At 35.8% G+C, this 23,938-nt stretch overlaps 1 protein-coding gene across 14 annotated transcripts in view; it reads right to left on the bottom strand.

The window, feature by feature from the left end:
- Positions 1–23,938, bottom strand: part of KLHL3 (kelch like family member 3) — a 228,709-nt gene that overhangs the window by 179,723 nt on the left and 25,048 nt on the right. The gene's annotated exons all lie outside the window — the stretch shown is intronic.

Here is a 23,938-nt window from a genome sequence, read left to right as displayed (position 1 = left end):
TGTTTCTCGCCGTGTTTAGAACTTTTGTTCATACCTCCTTGGCTGTATTTATGTAATATTAACTTTTATTTGTAAGTCTGTAAGGCTCCAAAGGGCAGAGCTAGGTATTACTTATATAGAAGCTGAGTGGTATATATGTTTGAAATTTCCTATTATAAAAGAATTTTTTAAATGTTGGTCATCAAATTGAAATATGGGTTCTAAATCTGGCTCTGACAGGATTTTGCTCTGTACCTATGGACCAATCACTTCTCTTCAGCTTTCTCCATAAAATATGAAATATAAAATGCATTCCAATATACTTTACATTATATCTATTTATGAGCTATGTGACATGGGAAAGTTACTTAATCTTTTTAAGCAACAGTTTCCTTATCTATAAAAGGTGATGAAAACAGTAGCTCATTTCGAGGACTACTGTGTCAGTTAAATTGGGTATTGTAAGTTAAAGGCCTCATCATAGTGCAGGATACAAAGTAAGTACTCAATAAATATTATCTATCATTATTATCTTTTGCTGCATCTAAGAAATACCAGTAGATGAATTCGGCACTCTTTTTAAAATGAAAGGACTCTATAGTTAATTATTCCCTTCTCCTTTCCTTCTCTATATCTCCTTTCTTTAGGAAAAGCAGGAAAATCTGAAAATTTCTCTCTAAAATTCTATAAAACAATGCGCCCAACAGCACCAGCCAGCAGAGAAAGAGCTTGGCTCTCCTTCTCAGTGAGAGTCATTGCTGTAAGTCTGGAAAAACAGAGGCACCACTTTCATCATTTCAGAATATAGTATGCAGCTGTTCTTCTGGTATGCCACACATCCTGAGGTTGCTACCAAGGGCTAAAAACAGAGCTCAGGCAATCAGTCCAGCACAGCCAAGATCACTTTTTTTCAAAGTGGCACCATTTCAGATAAAATGGGCATTTTGTATGTACCCCCTTTCTAACTAAGAGTCGGTCTTCCCACCAGCCCATGAGTTCTTTGAGGGCAAAAACCATTGTCTAGTCCATTTTTATAGCTTATGCACCTAGCAAAGCACCTGGAACAGAGCAGGTACTCAACAAATATTTGCTGAATGAAGGTATTATTTATTCTTTTATTTGGAGTAGGACACAAACATGAAAGGAACATTAATAGGCTTACATAGAACCAATTGTTGGGGGAATCTTTTTAACAGTTTTTCTCAGGGAGTACAAACTTGTTCGCAACTTTCAATTCATTTATTTTCCTTATTCCCCACTACTCATCTTTTTATAACTTTTCTACACTACTATGAACTACTTATGGTTCCCCAAATATATCCTGAATATTCATCCTTCTGAGCCAGTGTTGATTCTATTCCATTTGTTAATCTCTCTCCCCCATATATATGAATATATATAAATATATGTATATTCTTCAAAACTTGGCTCCAGTACCTCCTCTTCCATAAGGCCTTTTTCAACCACTATAGTTGAAAGGGGTATCTTCTTGATTTCCTATAACACTTTAGATTTAGCTTGAGATATTCATAATATTCCAATATATGCTGTGGTTAGTTATATAGGATTTATAACTTTTACAAGATTGAGGACAAGGGTCATCTTTGAATATCTAAGAAATCTAGCATAGTGCTTTGTACACACTGGTCATCTGATAAGTGTTTAGAATATTGATTGGCTAAACTTTGCACAATAAGAAATATAATCATTCAACCCAACTTAAAGTATAAAACAAGTGAGCCTTAAAAGGTATGTTTTATTCATAAGATATTTTTACTTAAAAAGTTAACACATTGTTTTGGAAGTTTTGCTACCCTATTATTATCTGTCTTATTCGGCACTATCTTCTACTCTGAGAAACCTAAGGAAAAACTGTCATGAGGCATATTTTTTTTAATTAAGTGAATTTTAACAAAATTCACATTAAAAAATAATAATTTCACATTTTCTTCAAATTCCAGGAAAAGACAGCCTGCGGGATCAAAAAACGAGATTGAAAATCACTAGATAATTGCATAAAGTTGGCCAGTCCCTTGGTCTTTCCAATTATCATCCCTAACTACTTCTCAGCACCATCATAGGGCACAAAGGAGAGGAAAATATAAGAAACAACTGAAAAATTAAATAACTTTATGCTATTATACCTCTCAAAGGTAAAAATCAGTATAGCATAAATCTCATTTCTTGAAATTAAAGATGAGCTGAGGCTTCCTGTTACTTAGATAACTGCTTATTTTCTCTTCTAGATGATACACTCTATCATTTCCATTGTATACTTACCACTTTTTGCCCTTTCCTCTTTGTTCATTCCCTCCAGATTAAAGATTAAGATACACAAACCGATGATGTCCCCCACCAGTCCTATGCCCAGCAAGCAAGTTCATCGTGGCCTTCTCAGTGCCATTTTCTAAAGTTATATTTCATTGCTGGAGCACACTTGGATCATCTAGTCCAACTTTTCCATTTTACACATGAGGAGTTCAAAGTCTAGAGAGAGTATATTATTTGTTCAAGGTCACCTAGCTAGTGTCAGATCCCATAATGGAACCTCATTTCCTAACTGCTAATTCTCAACATTACACCCAACAAATGTCTGGGCACACAGATGGCCATTAATAAATATTTTCTTGAATCAAAATGAACATAATTACTTCTTCTTTGTTTGACAAACTACTTGACCACCAAATAAAATGTGAAAGGAAGAGGTAAAAGTGCTGTTCTGAACACTGTGGCTTAAATGTAAATTTGGAGTCAATTTGGAATAGGATGAGTTCTGATTTGGGCCCTACCACTGCCCTTCTATTTCTATGACCTGAGGAAAATTGCTTTACATCTTTTAGCCTCAGCTTCCTCATTTGTAAAATGAAGATAGTAATAGAAACTACCCCAAAGGGTTGTTTAGTCATTTAACTACACTTGTTGAATACCGGCTCTGTAGCAGGTACTGTTAAGATATTGGGGATACAGCAGACAAGAAAAACAAGAGCCTACCTTTAGGAGTGAACATTCTACTAGGATTAAAGAACATAATCTACATAAAATGCCTAGTAGAGAGTCTGGCATCTAATATGTTCAATAAATGTTAGTTGTTGTTGTTGTTACTTAAAATGTACTATATATCCACTTTTTAAAAAGCAAATCAGCAAATAAATCTTACAAAGAGACAGCTCCAAGCAAGATTTTAGGGCATAAAACAGCTCACATAGCAGTGTTTCACAAGGACATATTATCACCATGGCAACATTCTACTGCATTCTTAAAAGCATTTGTTCGATACTGTGTGGAAGGTTCAGGCATGGTCCGTGAAAACACCATGTAAAGAGTGTGAGGTAAAGAATAGAGAAAATCTTCTCCAGTTTATCTCCAAAAAGATAACTTCTCTACAGAACAGTTTAATAAAACTTAAGTACAAAATCTTAAATCAAGAAAAATAAATTAAAGGATAATTACTTGTATTCTAGTGGAAATCATCATTTTATTTTCAATAGCCAGATTCACTAGTATATTCAAAATATAAGATACTGTTCAAAATTTCATAAGATTAACAAACACATGAAAAAATAACATCCTTAGTCCTATTAGGGAAATGCAAATCAAAACCACAATGAGTTACCACTTCACACCCATTAGGGACGCTAACATTTTAAAAATGGAAATTAACAAGGGTTGGCAAAGACGTGGATAAATTGGAACCCTTGTACATTGCTGGTAGGAATGTAAAATCTATTTATTCTCTGTGGAAAACAATTTGGCAGTACCTCAATAAAGTAAAAGGTAAGAATTGTCATGTGATGCTGCAATTGCACTCCTAGATACCAGAAGAACTGAAAACAGGTACTTAAATACATAGATGTACATACATGTACATACAATGCTATTCACAATAGCCAAAAGGTAGAAACAGCCCAAATTTTCATCAACAGATGAAAGGATAAACAAATTGTGGCATACACATACAATGGAATAACATTCAGTCCAAAAAACAGAACAGGTTATGGACATATGCTACACATGTTACAGATCTCCAAAATATTATGCTAAGTGAAAGAAGCCAGGTACAAAAGGCTACATATTGCATGATTACATTTATATGAAATATCTAGAATAGATAAATCCATAGACAAGAAATTCAGATTAGTGGCTTCTGGGGGCTATAGGGATAAAGGAATAGGGAGAAATTGCTTAATAGATAACGGGTTTTACTTTGGAATGATGGAAATGTTTTGGAACTACAGAAAAGGTTATACAACATTGTGAATGGACTAAATGTCAATGAATTGTCTTTAAAATGATTAGTTAATAACATCCTTTTTAAAAAAGGTTAATTTTATGTTACATGAAATTCATCTCAATAAATTTTCTTATAAATGTTACCCACATGGCCTAGAAACATTAAAAGGTGAGACAAAAATTACAAGTGACCACTTAGCCATCTCAGAAATCCATGTAAATAGGGCCTGTACCTAATCAGTGAAGGAAGGAACAGAAAGCTCTTACTCAAATCCTGGTTTCTTCCTGTTAAAGGATAATTTTTAAGGTATAATTATGACTCACACAAATATAAAATGAACATGTAGTGAAGGTTTTACTTAACTCATTAATTTAAGACAGAATCAGTAAGAAGTTAAAAACTGGTTCAAGAGGTAACCAGAAATACTAAAATGAATTTTTAATAGATACGAAACTAGTTTCTTGTGTGGCAAATGGTTTCTCTTCTTTGAACTTCAGGTCTTGTCTGTTTAAAAAAAAAAAAAATTAAGAAGTTGGCTTGATGCCCTGAAGCTCACCTTGATCTTTGATAGTCTGGTAAGAACCAGCTTCCAGGGGCCAGATGTTGAGTCACAGATCCCTACAGGTAACAGCCATTTTAGCCATCTGCACTCATGATCACATCACATAAATCACTTCTCTTCTCATGAAAGATGCCATGCCTCAATGAGGAAGACCATATTTCCAATGAATCATTCCAGGACAATTTGCCTTTTTGCACTACTACTGGAAATAGAGTCATGCTGAATTCCTCCAGCTTCTGTCATGACCAACAAGCATCATTTAATTTTTAAATAACTGACTGAAACTAGAGAGAGTAGTCTAGAGCTAATGAAATAAAACAAAATAAAGTAGTTAGTCTACATAAAATGCTCAAAGAACTACTGGATGAGTTGAATGGCTTTTGAAATTTTTATATCATGGAGTGGGAGTGGGGGGCAGGGTTGTGATCAATTACACTTAGTTTACCGTACTGCAGTAATCTTGTATTACTCACTTAGGGATCACTTACTCAGGGAAACTACGGATTTCTAAGGATTGCATTTAGGATATACTTAGCTTACTGTAAATGTAGTATGACATTTATGTTCTTATCTCTTGTTAGCTCTTCCATAGCATTCTCCAACTGCTAAGTACTGGGCACACAGTAGGTCTTAGATCAAAGCTTGTTGTTTAATCATATATTTTTAAATAATTTTTTATTTTTTCAATTAGGGTTGACATATAATATATTCAGGTGTACAACACAGTAATTAGACATTTATATACCTTACAAAGTGATCACCCTGATAAATCTAATAGCCATCTGGCACCATACATAAGTTATTACAGTATTATTGACTATATTCTCAATGCTATGCATCTCCATGACTATTTTCAAACTATGTACTTCTTAATCCCTTACCTTTTTCACCCAGCCCCCAGTCGCCCTCCCATCTGGCCACCACCAAAATGTTCTCTGTATGTACAAGTTTATTTGTTTTGTTTGTTTTTCAGATTCCAGTGAAATCATATGATGTTGTCTTTCTCCGTCTGACTTATTTCATTCAGTATAATACCCTCTAGGTCCATCCAAGATGTTGCAGATGGTAAGATTTCATTCTTTTTTATGACTGAGTGATATTCCATCATATATGTGTACCACTTCTTTATCCATTAATCTACTGATGGACACTTAGACTGCTTCCATATTTTGACTACACTTAGGTTGCTTCCATATCTTCCATAAATAATGCTTCAATAAACACATGGATTAATGTTTCTTTTGAAGCTAGTGTTTTGGGTTTCTTCAGATAAATACCCAAAAGTAGAAATCTGTGTCCTTCTTTGTCGCTTGTTATGTATAAGGCTTTGTTTTAAGGTCTATTTAGTCTGGTATAAGTATTGCTACCCCATCTTTGTTTTTGTCATTTCCATTTTCATGAAATTTCTTTTTCTACCCCTTTACCTTTAGTCTGTGTGTGTCTTTCAATCTGAAGTAAGTCTCTTATAGGCAACATATGTAAAGGTCTTGTTTTCTTATCCATTCAACCACCCTATGCCTTTTGATTGCAGCATTTAATCAACTTACATTTAAAGTAATTCTTGATAAATATGTAGTTACTGCCTTTTAATTATTCATATTTTTATCTGAGTTTTTCTTCTTCTTATAGAAGTCCTTTTAACATTGTAATTTTGGTTTAGTGGTGATGAACTCTTTTAGCTTTTTCTTATCTGGGATAATCATATAATTTATAACAGGGAGTGGAAAGTTATATTTGTCACAGAAATTTTCAGTTTATCCATAAAAAGAAGTTTCTTTATTTAACCTAAATTCTTTTTTATTAAGTTTATTGGGGTGACCTTAGTTAATAAGGTTATATAAGTTTCAAGTGTACAATTCTATAACACATCATCTGTGTGCTGCATTGTGTACTGATCACCCAAAGTCTAGTCTCCTTCCATCACCATATATTTAAACCCATTTACCCTATTCAACCTTTCCCATCCCATTCCCCTCTAGTAAACATCCTTAAACCTAAATTCTTTTTATTGTATTTAAGATGTACTGATCAATTCAGGACAATCTAAAGCATTTCTACTAACAGTGTGTAAAAGAGAAGTCTTAAGCTTCCAAGAAAAAACAAATGTGCTGTTCCACACACCTTGCCATAAAAATCTACAAACCTACATAGATTCTCCAGCAAAGCCAATGCTAAGATTAATATTAGATTTCTGAAATCAGTAAAGTTATAATCCTGACCCAAGCAACTGTAGCTATATCTCATCTTTTGTACTAAGAGAAAGAACATCTTAAATTTCCTTTGATCCCAATACCAAAATTCTTTACATTCCAGCTAAAAATGCTTTGCTTATCATGAGACATTGGCTTCTGCCTTGCCTTTTGTCTCAGTTTCATTTAAATCTGATGTATAATTATTAGTAGTTAACTCAGGGTTACATTTCTTTTGTCCTTCTATTGGGAGGATGCACACTCCCCAAGTGTCGTAATTGAAAGCTGGGGCTACACCAGAGTGGAACAGGGAGACCCTTCCTCATCCCTTCTAGTTGATATCCTAGCCTCTTGGCACACAGCTGTCATTCCAGTTTATGCTCCTCCTTGCCAGAGAGCAGGGATATATCTCAAACAAACCCAGCCTCGAGGGGCTCTTTCTGTAGGGACAACAGGAGCAGAAAAGCAGACAGGCAACAGGAAAGCTGTGAGTACCTTTGAAACCATAAGGCTGCTGGTTGGCTGGATTTTCTCATATCACAGTGATTCCACAAATGAGGACAATCAAATATTCCTAATTGGGCACAGGACAGAGAATACAATCCTGATGTTTTTGATTTATAGGAAGCTAGCACAGTGACTTCCCACCTCTACTCTCAGGACTAAATATATTCACTCACTCATTCACTCACTCACTCACTCACTCATCTATAAACACTTACCCAATGTCTATTATTAAAGCACTAAGAAAAATGCAGAAGGAGATTCAAAGATATACTGGAATTCAATATTTTCTGGCTCCCAATATTCAGAGCTGCTACAGTCCCTGCACTTCCCAGTGCTGCTCTCTTTGGTCAGATGTACCTTCTGAGTGGCAAGCTGGGTGCGTGGAGAATGGAGAAAGACCAGTCCTTTTATTCTCTTCAATATTATCTTGGCCCTAGATCTCTGCACTAAGGAAGCCAGGCAGAATTTGAAGAAAGATCTGCAAAAGAGCTGCTGGCGACTTTAAGACTGGAAATGACAACTACCAGGGAAAGATGAAGAGAAATTGTACTAATATAGCCAGAAGGACAGAAAAATGGTTTTGTGAAAAAAAAGAAGAAGAAGAAGAAGAAGAAGAAGAATCACTAAAGGAGAACAGTAAACAGCTGATCTCAACCAAGGATGGCAGTAGAATTTTGGCTCATTTTCAGAGCTCAGCTCTGAAGGTCTACAACCAATATCTACCTGTGAAGGATCCCTGGAAGCCAGATTAAAGCATCTATTATGTACATTATTTTAAATGCAGAGAAACAGGTTAAGGACAGATTAGCATTACTGTATACCCAATTGATCTCTCCTCCCAGCCAAAAATTTTGATTCAGTCAAAATCCTAAGCAAGCCCAAGGAATTTGCTTTCGTATAATAAGCCTATGGTTGATTTTTTTCTCTCATTTTTCTACCATATTTTATAAGTTTTCTATAATGAGAATGCATTTTTACAGAAACATTTATATAAATTATTTTATAAAAACAAAAAAACTTCCAGAGTTGGAGAAAGGGCCATGTCAGATTGGACATTGCTAAGTGGACCAAAAAAACCCAAAGTTCCCATGGCTCTTGAAACCAATCATTGCCAAGGTCTGGATCTCTTGGCTTTTCTTAGTCTAGCAGTTAATAAGGGGATAATACCATCAGCCTTCCGTACAGACTTGTTCTGAAGGTCACAAAATAAATATGTGGAAGTGTTTTGTGAGTATCAAACAATCAGTGTAAAATGGCATTATTCTGGTTAAAGGCAACTTTCTATAAAATTAAAGGAGAAGAGGGATAGCTATAAAAAAGGTAGGGATGTTCATGGATTTTCCCTCCATTTTAGTTCAAATGAGAACCATAGATTAAGTCTGACCAGCAAAGGCTCTCTGCTCAGGATATCTGAAGCAACTATAGAAACAGATATTCAGCAATAAGAATCCTTACTCATTGTAGGTGATTTGGATCACTGTAAAATCAGCAGATCTTGGAACTGAGTTCCTGAGACGTCTTCCAACCTTTCCAACTCTGGTAGTATCTGACCCCTGGGGGAAACACTGAAACCCAAATGACATGGAAGAGTCCTAGCAAAGATATATTTGAAACTAGAAGAGATCAAGTGATTTCCCCTGAGACTGGCCCTGAGTTTGGTTTCAAGTTCTTACCTTGGTGTGTTTAGCTATAGCCTAAAGGAGTTAGAGGGATTAATTAATTGAGCCTGACAAGAAGTAATAATGAATCAGGACAGGGCTACAGATTTTCCATGACCAAATCTGTGTCTCATTCTAGTTCCTATTTGCACAGTGCATCAGAAGAATGGATGATGTCAACGTCAGCCAAAAACACAAGTTATCTCAATACTCAACCCCTGGCAGGAGAATCTGTGCTCTGCTTTATTTTTAGTGCTTTTCTACCTTAGTAATCCAGTTAGCTGAATAAAAGCCAGCAACCTGATGTTCTCTGAGCTCACCATCCTTTTATGTATTCCTTAAGATCAGCAAGATATTTAGTCACCTGGGGGAGAATTCACCAGGAGTTTGGGGTCCCATCACTTGCAAACTTTCAGAGGCAACACAGGATTATCATCCCAACCCAAGTAAAAGTGTGGGCTTCATCATTTCATTGGTAGCAACCTTTTACTCAAGGGAGAAGAAGAAAGAGAGGTTGCTAACAAAAACAAGTATGTATAGCCTATCATTTTTATCAACAGGGTAGAGAACAAGGTAAAAAGCAAGAATTCAGCATTACCTTTCATGAAGTGTTAGACCTTAAATTACGGCACACATACTGCTCATTTTAAGCTTCAAACTGGACTGCTGCTAAGAGTTCACAATGAATAACGAGTACCTTTTCACCAAGATGCAGAAAGTGAAATATCAAAGATTAATCAGTCATTTCCACTTTTTTGTATTTGGATTTAACCCCAATTATTTAATTTTATTCTAGTCTCATACAGCTTGTGAGGACAGATTTATCCAACACCAGCTGCACCACAAAGACAAAATTAGAATCAAGTGAGGATCATATTCCTCAGCAAGAATTCTGCTCTATGTCCCACTGATGCCCTGAGCCACTGACAAACCAAATACTAGCATACTGCTGTTTTTCTTAGACATTTCCTAAGTAGTCACAATGTGGTAGAAACAGTATAGATCACAAAAAAAAGCATGAGCCCTAAACTCATAGAATTATACCTGAGTATAAATTTATTTCCAAGGTTATTTCTCATCAAAGTGAGAAGAAAGTATACACTGTTTTGACATAAGATGGAGGGGGAATGACATCAGGGCTCTCCCAAAAATTTTTTTGAAGTGTTCCGGTTCAGGAATTTTCCAAACTTGCACAAGGCTCAAGTTAGACTAAAGTCTGCGTAAGGTACAACTGTTCATTAAATCAAACAGAAAAGACCAAATGTCATCATCTTGGTGTTAGATATTTGGTGTGACATGTATTATGTAAAAATAATAACAAGGCGTAATCTCAAAATTCTAAAAGATTATTTGTTAAATATTAACCTTGAATGGAGTCTAACTGTAAAAGTATAGCTGTAAAAATATATTGTGGATGTTCTATGTTCAGTTTTGAAGATCATATTTCTCAACAAGCATTCTATAAGAGAAAGCACAAGTGACCAATAATCACACAAGAGATGCACCTCATTTATGATTCAAGAAATGCGAGTCCACAAAACAATGAGATAATCATATTATGAGGATTATAAGGAAGTTATTCTCAAATAACCCCTGAAAATGTACCATTTTAGAAAAGGGCGATCTGGCCATAATTATTAAAATTTTAAATGCCTGTGCTTTTCCTCCCTGCTATTCCACTGCTATAGATATACTTAGAAAAGTATGCAAAGGTATATTTATCAAGATGCTCACTTAAGTATCGTTTTTAACAACCCACATACTCTTTAACAGGGAACTGATTAAACTATTATAAACTGTATTTTAAAATTCTATGTAGGAATTGAGAAGAATAAATTAGATTTTTGTGTGCTTTTATCAAATGATGATCCAGATATATTAAATGGAAAAGCAAGGTATATTTATAGAGCATCACTGTACTTATGAAAAAGTAAAGTTATATACATAATTGTATGTGTGTTTAATTGTATCTTCAAGGATATTAACAAACAGTTAATAGTAGAAATTGGAGACTGGAAAGGGTCAACTTTTATACTTCACTTTGTACCTTCTGTACTCTCTGAATTTTCAGAATTTCTGCCCTAAGCATCTATTACTTCTACAAATCTTTTAAAAATCTTTTGATATTCATAGGTTTGTTTCAATTTTCTAGAAAATTCATTTCCATTGAACACCACACATACTTAAAAAGTACCTTCTGAATCAAAAGAATTAAATTACACTGAGTAGTGCTACTACTGACTATATTTTACTGCATTGTATTTCTCTGAAAATTGGTAATTCCTGTATTGCAGTAGAATTGGCCAGAATTTCATTCACTCCCTAGGACAGATACAAAAAGGAAACTATTTTCATACATCACTTTTATTTTGAAAATGGATTTGACCTTCTGGGATATATTTCTTCATACTTTGGTGTCATTTTAATATTTAGAAAAGATTTAATATCATAAAATCTAATGTCAGGAGAATATTAAGTATGATGATACTCTGAGGACATTAAATTCATAATGGGACCTCAAGAATCCAAGGATGTAACACTGAGTGAATGGCAGTCAAACATGTTCTGCACTCTGTAAATTATCAAATGGATCAGAAATTTACATAGCAGAATATTTATATATTTTGTTGTAGCTACTGCCTGGGATCTCACCAAGCCTCAAGCTAGATATAACTCAAATTATCTGCATTTTGATATACTGCACAGGAAAGCCCTCCACAGATGTAGGATGAAATGGCCATTTTAACTTCCTTCTCTTACTTTTGTCAGATCCTATAGGTAGGATGGACTTTCCATGATGTTACTTTTGAGTATATAAATGTGTGTATGCAGTTTTTTTAATGGACCTTAGGTACATAACACACATAATAATTCATATTTGAACTGAATTATAAATTAACATACATGCCACTCTTTTATTTACTTCTTCATTTTCTTATATACTTTTAATAAGATAATAAATGCTGTGAACTCATTACTCAACCCAAGAACCAGAACAATACCAATAACTTATATTATCCAGGTACTCTTCCTCCTCTAACTCTTCCTCCAACTTCCCCTAATTGTATTCATGTTCCTATATTTTATTATTTATCATGTCCTAGCTTTTGGAATAGTCTTATCAAGGGAATACGACTGAATCTTAAGTTAAAGTAAGAAAGGCAGAACGAATTCCTTCATTCATCCAATAACATTACAATAAATTTGATGAAGGGCAGGACCCTGCATTAGACACTTTGGGAGATAAACAGATACCTGAGATAGCAAAGCACTGTTTCTGGCATTCAATATATTTGTGTTGAATTTATCTAGCAGAAAATTTTACCAAGTGCATAGTTTATGGTTACATCTTTAAATAAACAAGGAATTGGTAAGAATCTTGGAATTTGGGCAGACTAAAGAGATTTATGATACAAACTTCCCAGCTCTCCCCCAGAGCCAGTCTATAAAGCAGGTAGCTTCCTTGTTGCTAGTCTCCTCCTCTCTCCTTTCTGCTTATTTTTCTCATTTGAAATTAAGGACCAGGAGTTGAATGTCTACTGCTTGATACCTAGTATGAATCTTCAACCTCATCTGTCCTCAGCATGATGACAGATAATTTACCTTAAGTACGGGTCCTATCATGTCACTGTATAACCAGTACAGAAACCTTCAATGATTCCTTAACACATGCTATCATCTAAATTCCTGTCCTGGTGCTCAAAGCTCTTTGAGATCTGATCCTAGCCAATATTTTCAACTTTCCCTGGCCCGTCAAACTGATTTACTTGCCATTCCCTGTGCATGCTTCACATCAACCAGTGTTAATACTCTGCTCATGCTATTTGTCCAAGCGTGGTCTGTGGACCAGCAGCATCAGTTTTATCTGGGAGCCTGTGCAACATGCAGGATCTCAGGCCCCAGCCTAGACCTACAGAGCCAGAATCTGCATTTTAACACAATTTTCAGGTGACGTATATGCACATCAAATTTTAAGACCCATTGTAAAACTATCAAATGTTTTTCCATGGTGCTTGAGGCACTGTTATCATCATTCTTTCCCTACAGAACATGTGAACACCTAGAAAGCAAAGGGCTATCAGGCTATCCAAATTATGTGCCTAAAATATGTTGTCTGGCCCTCAGAAATAAAGGAATACATTGAGTGAATATTTGATAAAGATCTATAGACTAACTTGACTTCAGTTCTGCAGCTAAAAAGTAACTAAAATCACCATCCTTCACTGTATTATCTAACAAACCAGGTCCAACATAGACATCATATCTACACAAACACAAATGGACATAAACACACAGTGTCTCTGATGGATAGGATTTTTAACGGGAAAGAAACTGCAAAAGAAATGTGATGTTAGAGCCTTACATGAATATCAAAACTGTTTCTGAGTCAACTAGACAATCATTCCACGTTTCCTTTAAACAAACAAAAAAAAAAGTGAAGGGTTAAATTTTCTTGATGGGCTCTATGGTCATTTTGGGCTCTAATATTCAATGGTTTCATAATTCCATGAGGACATCACTTCTGTACTGTCCCAGACATGACTGTAAGAACTAGGGATTAAGTCTGAAGCTGCAAAGCCTGACTTCCTCTCTAAACTCCAGCTTCTCTAAAACCTTCCTGAAAAGCTCCTGCTTGTGTGTCTTCTATCGTGACACATACACCCCAATCTCCTGGCACTTCAAACCGCCCCTTGCCTCCATGCCCTCGTCACTGTTACACCTCACTCCCCTACTATGTACTCAGTTTCGCAGTCTCTCACACGGTTCAACATTGCCAAGGTGACAGTGAGCTAAATAAACTAAACTGTACTGAAAGAAGAAAGTTAGAAGAGAAATACGTTCTACTAACCTATCCTAATTACCCTCTTCCCCTCCCCTTATATAATTCTTTCATAACTTTCTTGAGAAAACTGAAGTGAGGTATCATTACATCATATTTTATAGTGAGGGGGCTGAACCTAGTGAAAATTTACCCTTTGAGTCTCTTAAATAATTTATTTATTGAATACACTTTCAATTCTGCCTATGCCAAGACCTCTGATGTGGGTCTTTGGGGCTTTGACCCAATGAAATCAAGTTACCACACATCTCTTTCATGTTTTGCAAAAGCTTTTTACCAATTGTCCAATTCGATTTAGCTCAACACCACATACATTTTCTTATACATCCAAGCAATAAACAGAGAGCACTGTCAGAGTTAAGTTGCTGACCCAGTGACTTGTATATGGGAAGATTTTTGGTAGACATTTCTGTTCATATCCTTATAACCCCTCTAAACCCAAAGGTTAGTTATAAAGCAGAACTTCAGACTTTTCCTTAGAGCCTAGGTCCCCTTTCCTTCTAATTCCCAAGAAGTACACAGGTCAAGGAAGCTATTATTTCTTATACAGATGGACTATATATAGATTTATTCCTGACTCCATTGCTTATTAGCTGTGTGACATCAAGCAATATGTGTAACCTCTCTAAATTCATGTTTCCTTGTTTGCAAAAGGAGAACAATATCTCTACATCTTGAAGTTTTGTAAAGAATGAGTAAGAAAATGCATATAAAGTAGTTAATACAGTGCCTTGGTGACTAACCTCATTTTACAATTGCTAAAAATCAAGTTCAGAGAGGATCGTGCATGGTTATTTTATTTTATATTTATATTTAATTTAAAAAGACTGCTTAGTGCTACAGATTCTCCTCTTTAGGACTCTTCTAGTTACACGTAGCTCCAGCACTTGCTGCTGTCCACGTGGTGGGTAATGAGACTCCAAGCTAATGACAGTATGTGGTCTTAGCTGTACTTGTGCACATAGTATTCTTCTGGCAATAACTCTGCATGTGAGTGTAGAGCAAACAAAAATGGAAGAGCTTCTTTTAAAAATCCGGCATGATCTTATAAAAACATGTACTCCAAGCCAGTGGCATCAAAAAGGACAAATTTTCTCTATTTTAGGTTAAGTATCAAAGGAGATAATTTAAAGACAAATGGAGAAGTGGAATGTATTCATGGAGAATTTGTGTCTTTGTCTGAACCAGTCTATCAGAGGATTAGTATAAAACAAGTCAGTTTTGACGTGGGCTTAAGTAAGTGATAGCTTTGGAAGGCTAAATCTAAAGGAAGAAAACACGAACTCTGAGAGACTGGGTTCTGGGGAGGGAGAGACAAAAGAGGTGGGGAGGGCTTGCAAAATATAAACTTGGTCAATTTGGCAGTTCTGCCAAAAGCTGGATTGAAATTTGTTGATTGGTTCCAAGATGGTAAGGCTTTTAACGCCAGGCAACTTTTCTCCTGACATCTCTCATCAGCACAGTCACGGTGGGTGCTACAGAATAATACCAGGAAGTAGATCATTCTCCCGGAGTCTAGGCCTCTGCCACCACTGTTCCTTTGCCCAGGGGCTGGTTCAATTTCAATATTTTATCCTCAAATAAGAAAAAAATTCCTAAAACCTAATCTTTAGCTAAATTCAAAAGTTCTCAAACAATACAAAGTAAAAAGTAGCTTGGCACATAATTCAAACCAATCCTCTTAATATTTGAGCCCTAAGACCTGAATTTTTGGTATAAAAAAATTATATAAATTGAGTCTTTTAAAATTAGTTCCTGCACTGCCATAATTAAGGGTCCAAGAAATCACAACAAAATTAAGTGGGGGAAGTTTTTCTTTAAAAGAGAGAGGATTCTTGGAACACTTGCTCTTAGAACCATAAGCTTCCACGTGAGAAAGCCAACTACTTTGAGGTCACCAAGCTATGAAAAGCCAAAGCCACACTCAGTGGATCAGACACTATATGGAGAGAAAGACAGACAGACAAGCACAAAGTAGCGCCAAGGTGCCAGACATGAGAGTGAAGAAACCATCATAGAAAAAATGCATTCTCTAGGCCCAGATGCCCCGGCTGACAACACATGGATCAGAGATGAACCACCCAGCATCAACGCTTCTCATATTCCTGACCTAAAACATCAAGTCACAGGAGAAAGACTATAAGTCCCAAAAGAACCCCTCAGTGAGCAAGAGTTTCAACATATGTCCCAGTAGTTTCTAAGCCAACCCTAGGGTCTCAGCATCAGGAGGAAGAAGTAGTAACAGTCCTAATTTATGACCGGGCATCATAAATACCCTTTGATGGAGAAGCAGTCAGAAAAAGGCCATGAATGGTGTGGTCTTTGATGGCAGGAAAACAAATGCAGTAGTGCTATGCCACAGAGATATCCAAACAGAAATCTGCATGCTACTTAGAGTGTAATTTTTTAAATAACTTCATAAAATAAGTGGTTTTATATCAAAACTCCATTTAGTTATTATAGAAACCATAAAAACCAAGACAGTGATTATTATACTCTAACGTGGAGAGGACATGATTAATAATCTCCTTGGCACAAGTCTCCTTGGTACTGTGTAAAATCAAGAAATTTGACAAGACACTGGAAAAGAGGCAAAACATTAAGTATGATCAAGTAAAATTTCTAGTTATCTAGAAAACAATAGCTCACCCTTGACGTGAAAATTTAAAAAAAGATGATTTATTTTTTCTGAAAAGCAAGGGAGGAAAAAATAAAAGATAGAACCAACTGTGAAGGCAGCATGGTAAAAATTCAAGAGATCTGAAATAAAACCCCACTGTTCCTAGAAAATGGTCTAAACTGGGAAAGAAATACTGAGATGCATGTTTAGAATTTCCCATGTATCAAAACTGCCTTAAGAACTTTTCAAAAACAATCATCAAAATACTTAGTTGATGTCAAATATCATCTTCTCTTTAAACAGCTTGAATATGTTCACAAGTCAAATTCCTTCATTTTTGCAGGGTCTGACAACAGAGGGCCATAGAAAGCAGAAGTCCAGGACTAGTTCAAAAAGTGACGGGAATCATCTTACATTCTCACAAATCACAACTCCTTTTCACTTAACTCAGGTACCTCTTTCCTCAACTGTTCATTCTCCCTCCTCTTGCTGTTAGGTATAACACAAAATAAAAAACAAGTATCTTCCACAATATCTCTTGCTTTGTGGACACTTCAAATTAATTATCTTTCTGTGAATAAAGGTTACTAAGTGTGGCATTGGTTATTGAATAGTAAACATATTTAAATCTAAAATAGACAAAATCATAAAATAAATAAAATGAATTGAAACAGTACAATAAAATTCTACATCAAATCAGATAACTTTAGTAACATTTAAATAGAATGCACCAAGTTTAGCCTATTGGGTAAATTTTCACTAAGTATTCTCACTAATGTGACATTTTAAAATGTTTGAAAGATGTTGCTAACACGCCTTACCTCACTTCTCTTTTCCAACTTTTGCCTAATGTAGCTACTATCAGATTCTTCAGTTGCACCCTTTTAAATAGATCTAATGTTCTATTTTTCAGACCACTGATCCTACATTATATCCATGAAGATAGCATAACTCTGCAGACATCCTAACTATTTAGGCAATGTTATAAGGGCATCATCATTGTTCATTTGTATGATCTCTACGTACCTTGCCATCTTTCCAGGGTAAGACTGCCAAGGTCTTGGACTCTTCATTTGATGGAGTCTAATTCTGTTCTCTTTTCAAAGAGGTAGGGTTACATTCAGCAAAGGTTACCATTTACGTGAGACATGAAGCCTGCTAGCATAACTCACCACCAAAGTAAAATCCCTAGCTATTTTTTCTCTCAAGGACATCCCCAGTGCTACATAAAATCAAGAAGGAACACTTCAGGACAGGTCACATACAGAGCCTACATGTATTCTGAATCTACATTTTCATTTTAACACTCTGGAGTGTGGTATTATTTCATAGCAGTCAAGGTTTTCTTTTGAAAACCTTCTTTTCTACCCCCTAAAGAAAAATACATGAGAATCCAATGCAAAGACTTTAGCAAGAGAACTCAATATTTGAGAGACATTTCTTTTACAAATTATTCCTTTTCTGGAAGAAGGGCTAGTTCTCATGTGTGGTTTTATCACTTACCCAATGATTTCTGAAAGATTTGTTTTCATAAATAAATAATATTTAAGTTGTTTACATAATTCTAAAGCTCGGCTCATCTTTCAGACCTCTGAGTCTGGAGTGGCATTCTAAGCCACAGCCCTACATGCTGACTGCTTTTGGTTTTAGCTCCAACATTCATCTTTCTCTTATTCTATCATGGAATTTCATCTATTCTGGTAATTATGAAAATCAGAGATTTTAAAGCATGATTAAACCCCGAGGTTTAAAAAACATTTTAAAAGAGCAAATAGTCCTAGAAGAAACCTTACGGTGCATCTCATTTCTCACTTCTCATTAGATGGATCACTAAGACCCCAAAGGATTTTGTCAAGGTCATATAATAGATGTAAAATGAAAACCCACATTTCCTCAGTCCTGAATTAATGCTCTCTCTCCCCCACATGGTCTCTCTATATTTTTACCCATTTCTATACAATCCAGACATAGATTATTTAACTCATGCTAATCAGTGGCATATCCCAAAGTAAGATCCAGGGCATTTCTTGGTTCCATTAGTTACCACTGTCTCCTTCCACTGGTTGAAGATCAGGGACAGGAGGTGAAATGTCCTCCTCACCCTGTGGATTAAACAATAGCATAAGCTGTCTAGTGCCTTGCCTATGAAGTCTGATTCTTCACGCTTAGAAGAAAAAGTATATGGAATGTTAAGGGGTCACGGTGTGACCTTTTCTTTTTAAGGCTTGGATATTCTCTGTTGTTGTTTTTATTAGTCTGGGGACATGGAACAATATCAAGGTGAACAAAAACCTGGACCTCATCCACCACCAAAACATTTCTGCTGATTTCTCTAGCTTCTCCTTTAAGACATGCCAAGGAGCTTAGAGAAAATTCAAGCTTCTCAAACCAACTGCCTTTGTATTTATTTACAAGGTATGTTTCCTCCAAGAAATTCTAAAAGTTTCATATACACTCTCTCATTTAATCTTTCTCTTCCCATAAGGGGAAGCATTTCATTCTTATCTTCTTGCCACAGCCAGCATTTATAGGGTTTCTTTCCAGGGTCTGATACTTTAAGGTTAGACTCTCTAGAAGTCACAAACATTCTTCACTGAAGTCTCAGTCAATATTGCCAATAAAGCAAATTCATTCATTCAACAAGTATTTATTGAGCACCTTCTTTGTGCCTGGCACTATTCTAGGCACTATGAACACAAGAGTGAACAAAATAGAGTATGTCTCTACCCTCAAGGAACTTAAATACAATGTAAAAGGACTGTTCCATTACACAGTGAATTCAGAACAATAAATACACAACATTCTGGTCTGCAATTCTGTGATTGGTAAACTTCACCTAAGATGGCCCGTGTGGTATGAGGACTTAGTGCCAAGGTCAGAAGAGAAGAAATCTTTCTGTATCAATTACTTTTATTTGTGGAATGGGGTTGAGGGAAAACAGCAAAAAGCAACACACACCTCCTAGGATAACTTTTAATAGCCTCTCCCTATGCAATAATCTATAAAATTAATTATCTCCACACCTACTATGTGTTCAACACTAAATATTTTGCAGAGAAGTGACATATGGAAAGATCCCTGATCTTAAAAATCTCCCAACTGAAAGTACACAATAGGAAATAGCTAAAAACAAAAGTGTATTACAAAAAAAAGTATATTACAGTGGTTGTAAGTTCACAAAAGAAGAAAATCAAAGAGAGCTAGATTAGAAACCTTTTAGAAAAAGTGGAACTTCACCTGGATCTAAAAATAACCACCACCATCAAAATAATAGTAGCAGTGATCAGTTACTGAGTGCTTGACATGTGGCATATGAATGAGGTAAGTGCTTTTTGTGGGCTTTCATTTAATCCTCAAAAGAACCCTAGAAATAAATACTATTATTACACCTATTTTACAGACTGAGAAACTGAGGTTTAGAGGGATATCTACATAATAAATTGTAAATCCAGGCAATCAGATCCCAGAACATTCCATACCATTAAATGGTTATAGAATGCTTTCCCCACATATGAGATAAAGAAATAAGCAGGAATCTGGCACGTAGTTTAGTGTTCCATAAATGTTACTTACTTCCTTTTTCTATCCATCCCCCACCACTATTCACCCCATCTCTAACTCCCATCTCTAACTCACACACATACATAACTCATCTTTTTCAATTTTAACACTCTACAAAGTTCAGTTGAAGGTTCACCCTGAGCAGAAAGTTTTCCTAGACCAGTCAAGCTTCTGTCTCCTTTGAAATCACAGCACTTGCTTCCAATAGCCTGTGGCGTGATTATGTCCTGTCTTGTGATGTCACTAGCACTATTTAATGTCTTGTGACATTAACGTTTCTGATATCTTATGGCATTATTTAAGACAGTACCTATATTATTATTATGCATCTTTGCATTATTGAGCTTTTCATATAGTTCCACCATGTCAGCTAACTCCAAATTCCTTTGTGCTGTTCCTGGGGTCTTGACAGAAGAAACAACAGAAAGTGTTTGCCAATTCAAGAGTTTGAGTTTTTGTGAAGTTTTCATTCAACAAAAAAAGATCTAACTCAAATAAATACAGTCAACATTTCAAGGTTTGATTCTATCTTGTGCAGTGTATCTGTAAGTATAGACTCTGTACCCAGTTTTGGACATACAAGTAATCTATGCATGTTTGCAATCCCTTTAGCACATGTATACACACGGATCTGAACTTACTGTCTTCTAAACTACCAAAGTTTTATTTGTTCTTTGAAAATGTAAAAGCAATCCTTAAAAAAAAAAGGCAGTTCCAGTTCACGGACTTATTTTACTCTTACTCTAACATTTCTGTAGTGCTTTCTAATACTATATACACAGGAAGGAGTAAATATGTTTATGTACAGTATAAATAAAATGTACACTCTGCAGCCACTAGACACCTAAAGAAATGAAACATAAAATGTATATCTTTTACACTATTGAAATCTTAGTCTAAAGCAAATTAAGCCTGAAATGGTTATAAAACTTCAAGATTTTTTAAAGACTGAAAAAATTCTAAATATCAAGGGATACTGAGATGAGAAAGGAATTAGATAAATCGAGTCCTAATGATGGTATCGAATACTATATGTAAAGGACTTTTTAAGTGGGGATTAATTTTTTTTTCATTGAAGCACTATAGTATAAAGTGACCGGATAGCCTGGATTTTCTGGAATAGTTATAATTTCAAATATCCCATTTCTATCCAATCTATCTCTTCTATTTGAAAATAACATAAAAGTTCTTTGTGGGGTCATGTAATCTAAATGTTAGATTGGGTAATCCTAGGAGATCCTGACTCTAATCTCTCCTGAATTATTGGCTATTAAGTGAGCTCTAGACTTTCAAGTAGCCAACACAGAGGGAAATACAACCAATATTAAGATTCAGTGTCTACAAGGAAAAATAAACTAGTAGCAGAGGAGAAGCCCAATTCATGGTACTAAGAATTGGATACATTTCTCTATAAATCCTCATCAAGATAATACAAACATTGACAACTTCCTTTCTTATAGTAAACACAGCAATGTGTTTCATTGGATTTATTATAACAAATATGCTAAAGACTCCAGACCAAAGCGCAAATCCACAGATACTAATATATGCCTTCTGAAATGTTTTTGAGAAATGACTCAGCATCTTTTCTGGGTGTGAGTGCTATAGCTCTGCAAAGATAAACATCTGGATTTTTTAAAGTAAGAATATTAAAGTAGCTCCATCTTAGTCAAGAATTCAGACGTTCTGGATTGTCCTGCTGTTTGTAACTAATTAGTTTGCTGATTCTGGTGTGAAAACAATCACTTGAACTAAATTTTATTATTTCCCAGTGAAATGTAAATAAAATGTCTTTTTTCTCTTTCTTGTAGATACCCAGGGAAGTAAGAAAACGTTTTCTCTCTTGGATTGTGTTTGGAATATGCTAGAGAAATGTCCAAGTCATGAAAGTGCATGTCAATGTACATTTGTTGCATACAAATATAGGGGGAATTCCACTTTTTAAAAAATGAACCAAAAATATTCCCTAACTCTGAGGTGATTATTTGCTTCATAAGTAATTTCTTGCGCACAATTTAAGTGTTTAGTAACAGCCCACTGACTATTAGACTAAGACAAAGGAATTTTAAAGAGAAACTATTTGGAGCCATAATCCACCAATAAATGGTCAAAAAGAAAAATAGCTTAATTATGCAAATCAAAAAAAACATAAGGATTATAAGTGAAAAATGTGATACATTCAAGTATATACAGTTAGGCATTTCTATCAAAGCTGCCTCTAACCTTTCTTTCACTGAACTGTGTTTGGTTTTGTTTCCCAGCTACAGGATAAAGAAGAAAACCACTAGAGTTTCTCTGATCATCAGTTCCCTAGTTAATGAAACCTCCAACATCAGATCGAGTTATTCTACCTTAGTTCAGCCATTGTGTATTAATCCCTAGAGGGTAGGTTCAGATTTAAAAGCTTTCTGAGGGGTCCCAGTCATGGAGACCCCTTCAGAAGTAATTGATTAATGCAACTTCCTTGAAAAGTAGTGTACATGAGGAGAGCGTTCAGCTGCATGACCTCAGAAAGATAACAAAGAAATCCATGGGTCTCAGAAATAACTCCATGGTAGTTCTGTGGGTTGGCCACTTGTCTGTGTGCCCAACCACAAGGGACAGTTGGTTTCTAGGATTTGAGTCCCATAAGAGTATTCCAACTATCTGAGGAATTAATTCCCTATTTAAAATAAAGGTGGGGGATGCTTTTTTAAAAACCTAAAAGATACAAGAGCAACTGTACAGAGGAGAGGGAAAAAATTTAGTCAGTAAAATTTAGAAACCTTTAATATATAGTCGCTAAATAATTGCAAACACTCATTTCTCAAATGTCATTGCCCAGTGTTCTATTTCACCATCTCAGCTGATGGAATGCTAGAGGAGAGAGAAAAAAAAAGGTGGCACTGGAGCAGACATCCAAACTGATATTTAAATTAGAAGTATCATCCTTTCCAAAAAAGAAACTTAGGGTGTGGCTGGTAGCAGCTAATATAGTTAGTTCACGGCCACTGTGCTTCCAGGTTTTAGGGCCTTGACAATGTGGATGACAGTATCTCTTCTAACTCTTAAACCAGATGCAAACTCCCTGCAGCAGCCTGTCAGGATCTACCTGTGTTGTAGTCCCTCTGTTTACCAAGGTAACCTATCCACACTGCATGACGGAGTTTGGAGTTTATAGATAAATTGTAGGCATTATTAAAGAGATAAAAAGGAGGAAAGGGTAACTAGAAAGGACCTGAGAGATTATCATCATTTTATATGTGAGAAAACTGAGTTCCAGAAAACATGAAATGTCACAAAGCAACTCGTGATTTATGCTATGCTCTTTACACTTTTGCTCTGTGTCAATCCTTCAGCTCTGGAGAGCAATGCTTAGACTGTCCCCTCCAAGTAGACTATGTTCTGCCTGATCTCAAGGTTTATCAGATTCTCGAAACTAGCTGGCTATACGATGCCCTTCTGAAGAAGTTAATGAGCAAAGCAGTATCTATTTCCCACTTCAATCAAAGTCAGAGCTCAGGATTGTGAAGGCTTCTCCACCACCCACTGGAAATAGCAGGATTCAATGAGCTAGATGGAACCAAACTAAGGTTGAAATCCTCTAGGCTCTCTTTCTCATTTCTGGAATCCCTGCCCATTGCTGGCCCAAGAAGCAAGGTAAGGATTTCACCTTTACCAGAGGCAGAATGGGAGACATAGGAAACAATGCCATAAAGAGTAAGGAACACTACGGATTCTGGAAGCTCACTTTCAGCAGATGCTGTCAGGCACGTGTGTCTATTTCCATATATCTCCTCTCTTGCTGCATT

The sequence above is a fragment of the Rousettus aegyptiacus genome, unplaced genomic scaffold (genome assembly GCF_014176215.1).
Source record: "Rousettus aegyptiacus isolate mRouAeg1 unplaced genomic scaffold, mRouAeg1.p scaffold_m13_p_7, whole genome shotgun sequence".
NCBI classification, from domain to species: Eukaryota; Metazoa; Chordata; class Mammalia; order Chiroptera; family Pteropodidae; genus Rousettus; species Rousettus aegyptiacus.
Note: the sequence above shows the minus strand (reverse complement) of the source record. Positions and strands in the feature narration are given on the sequence as shown.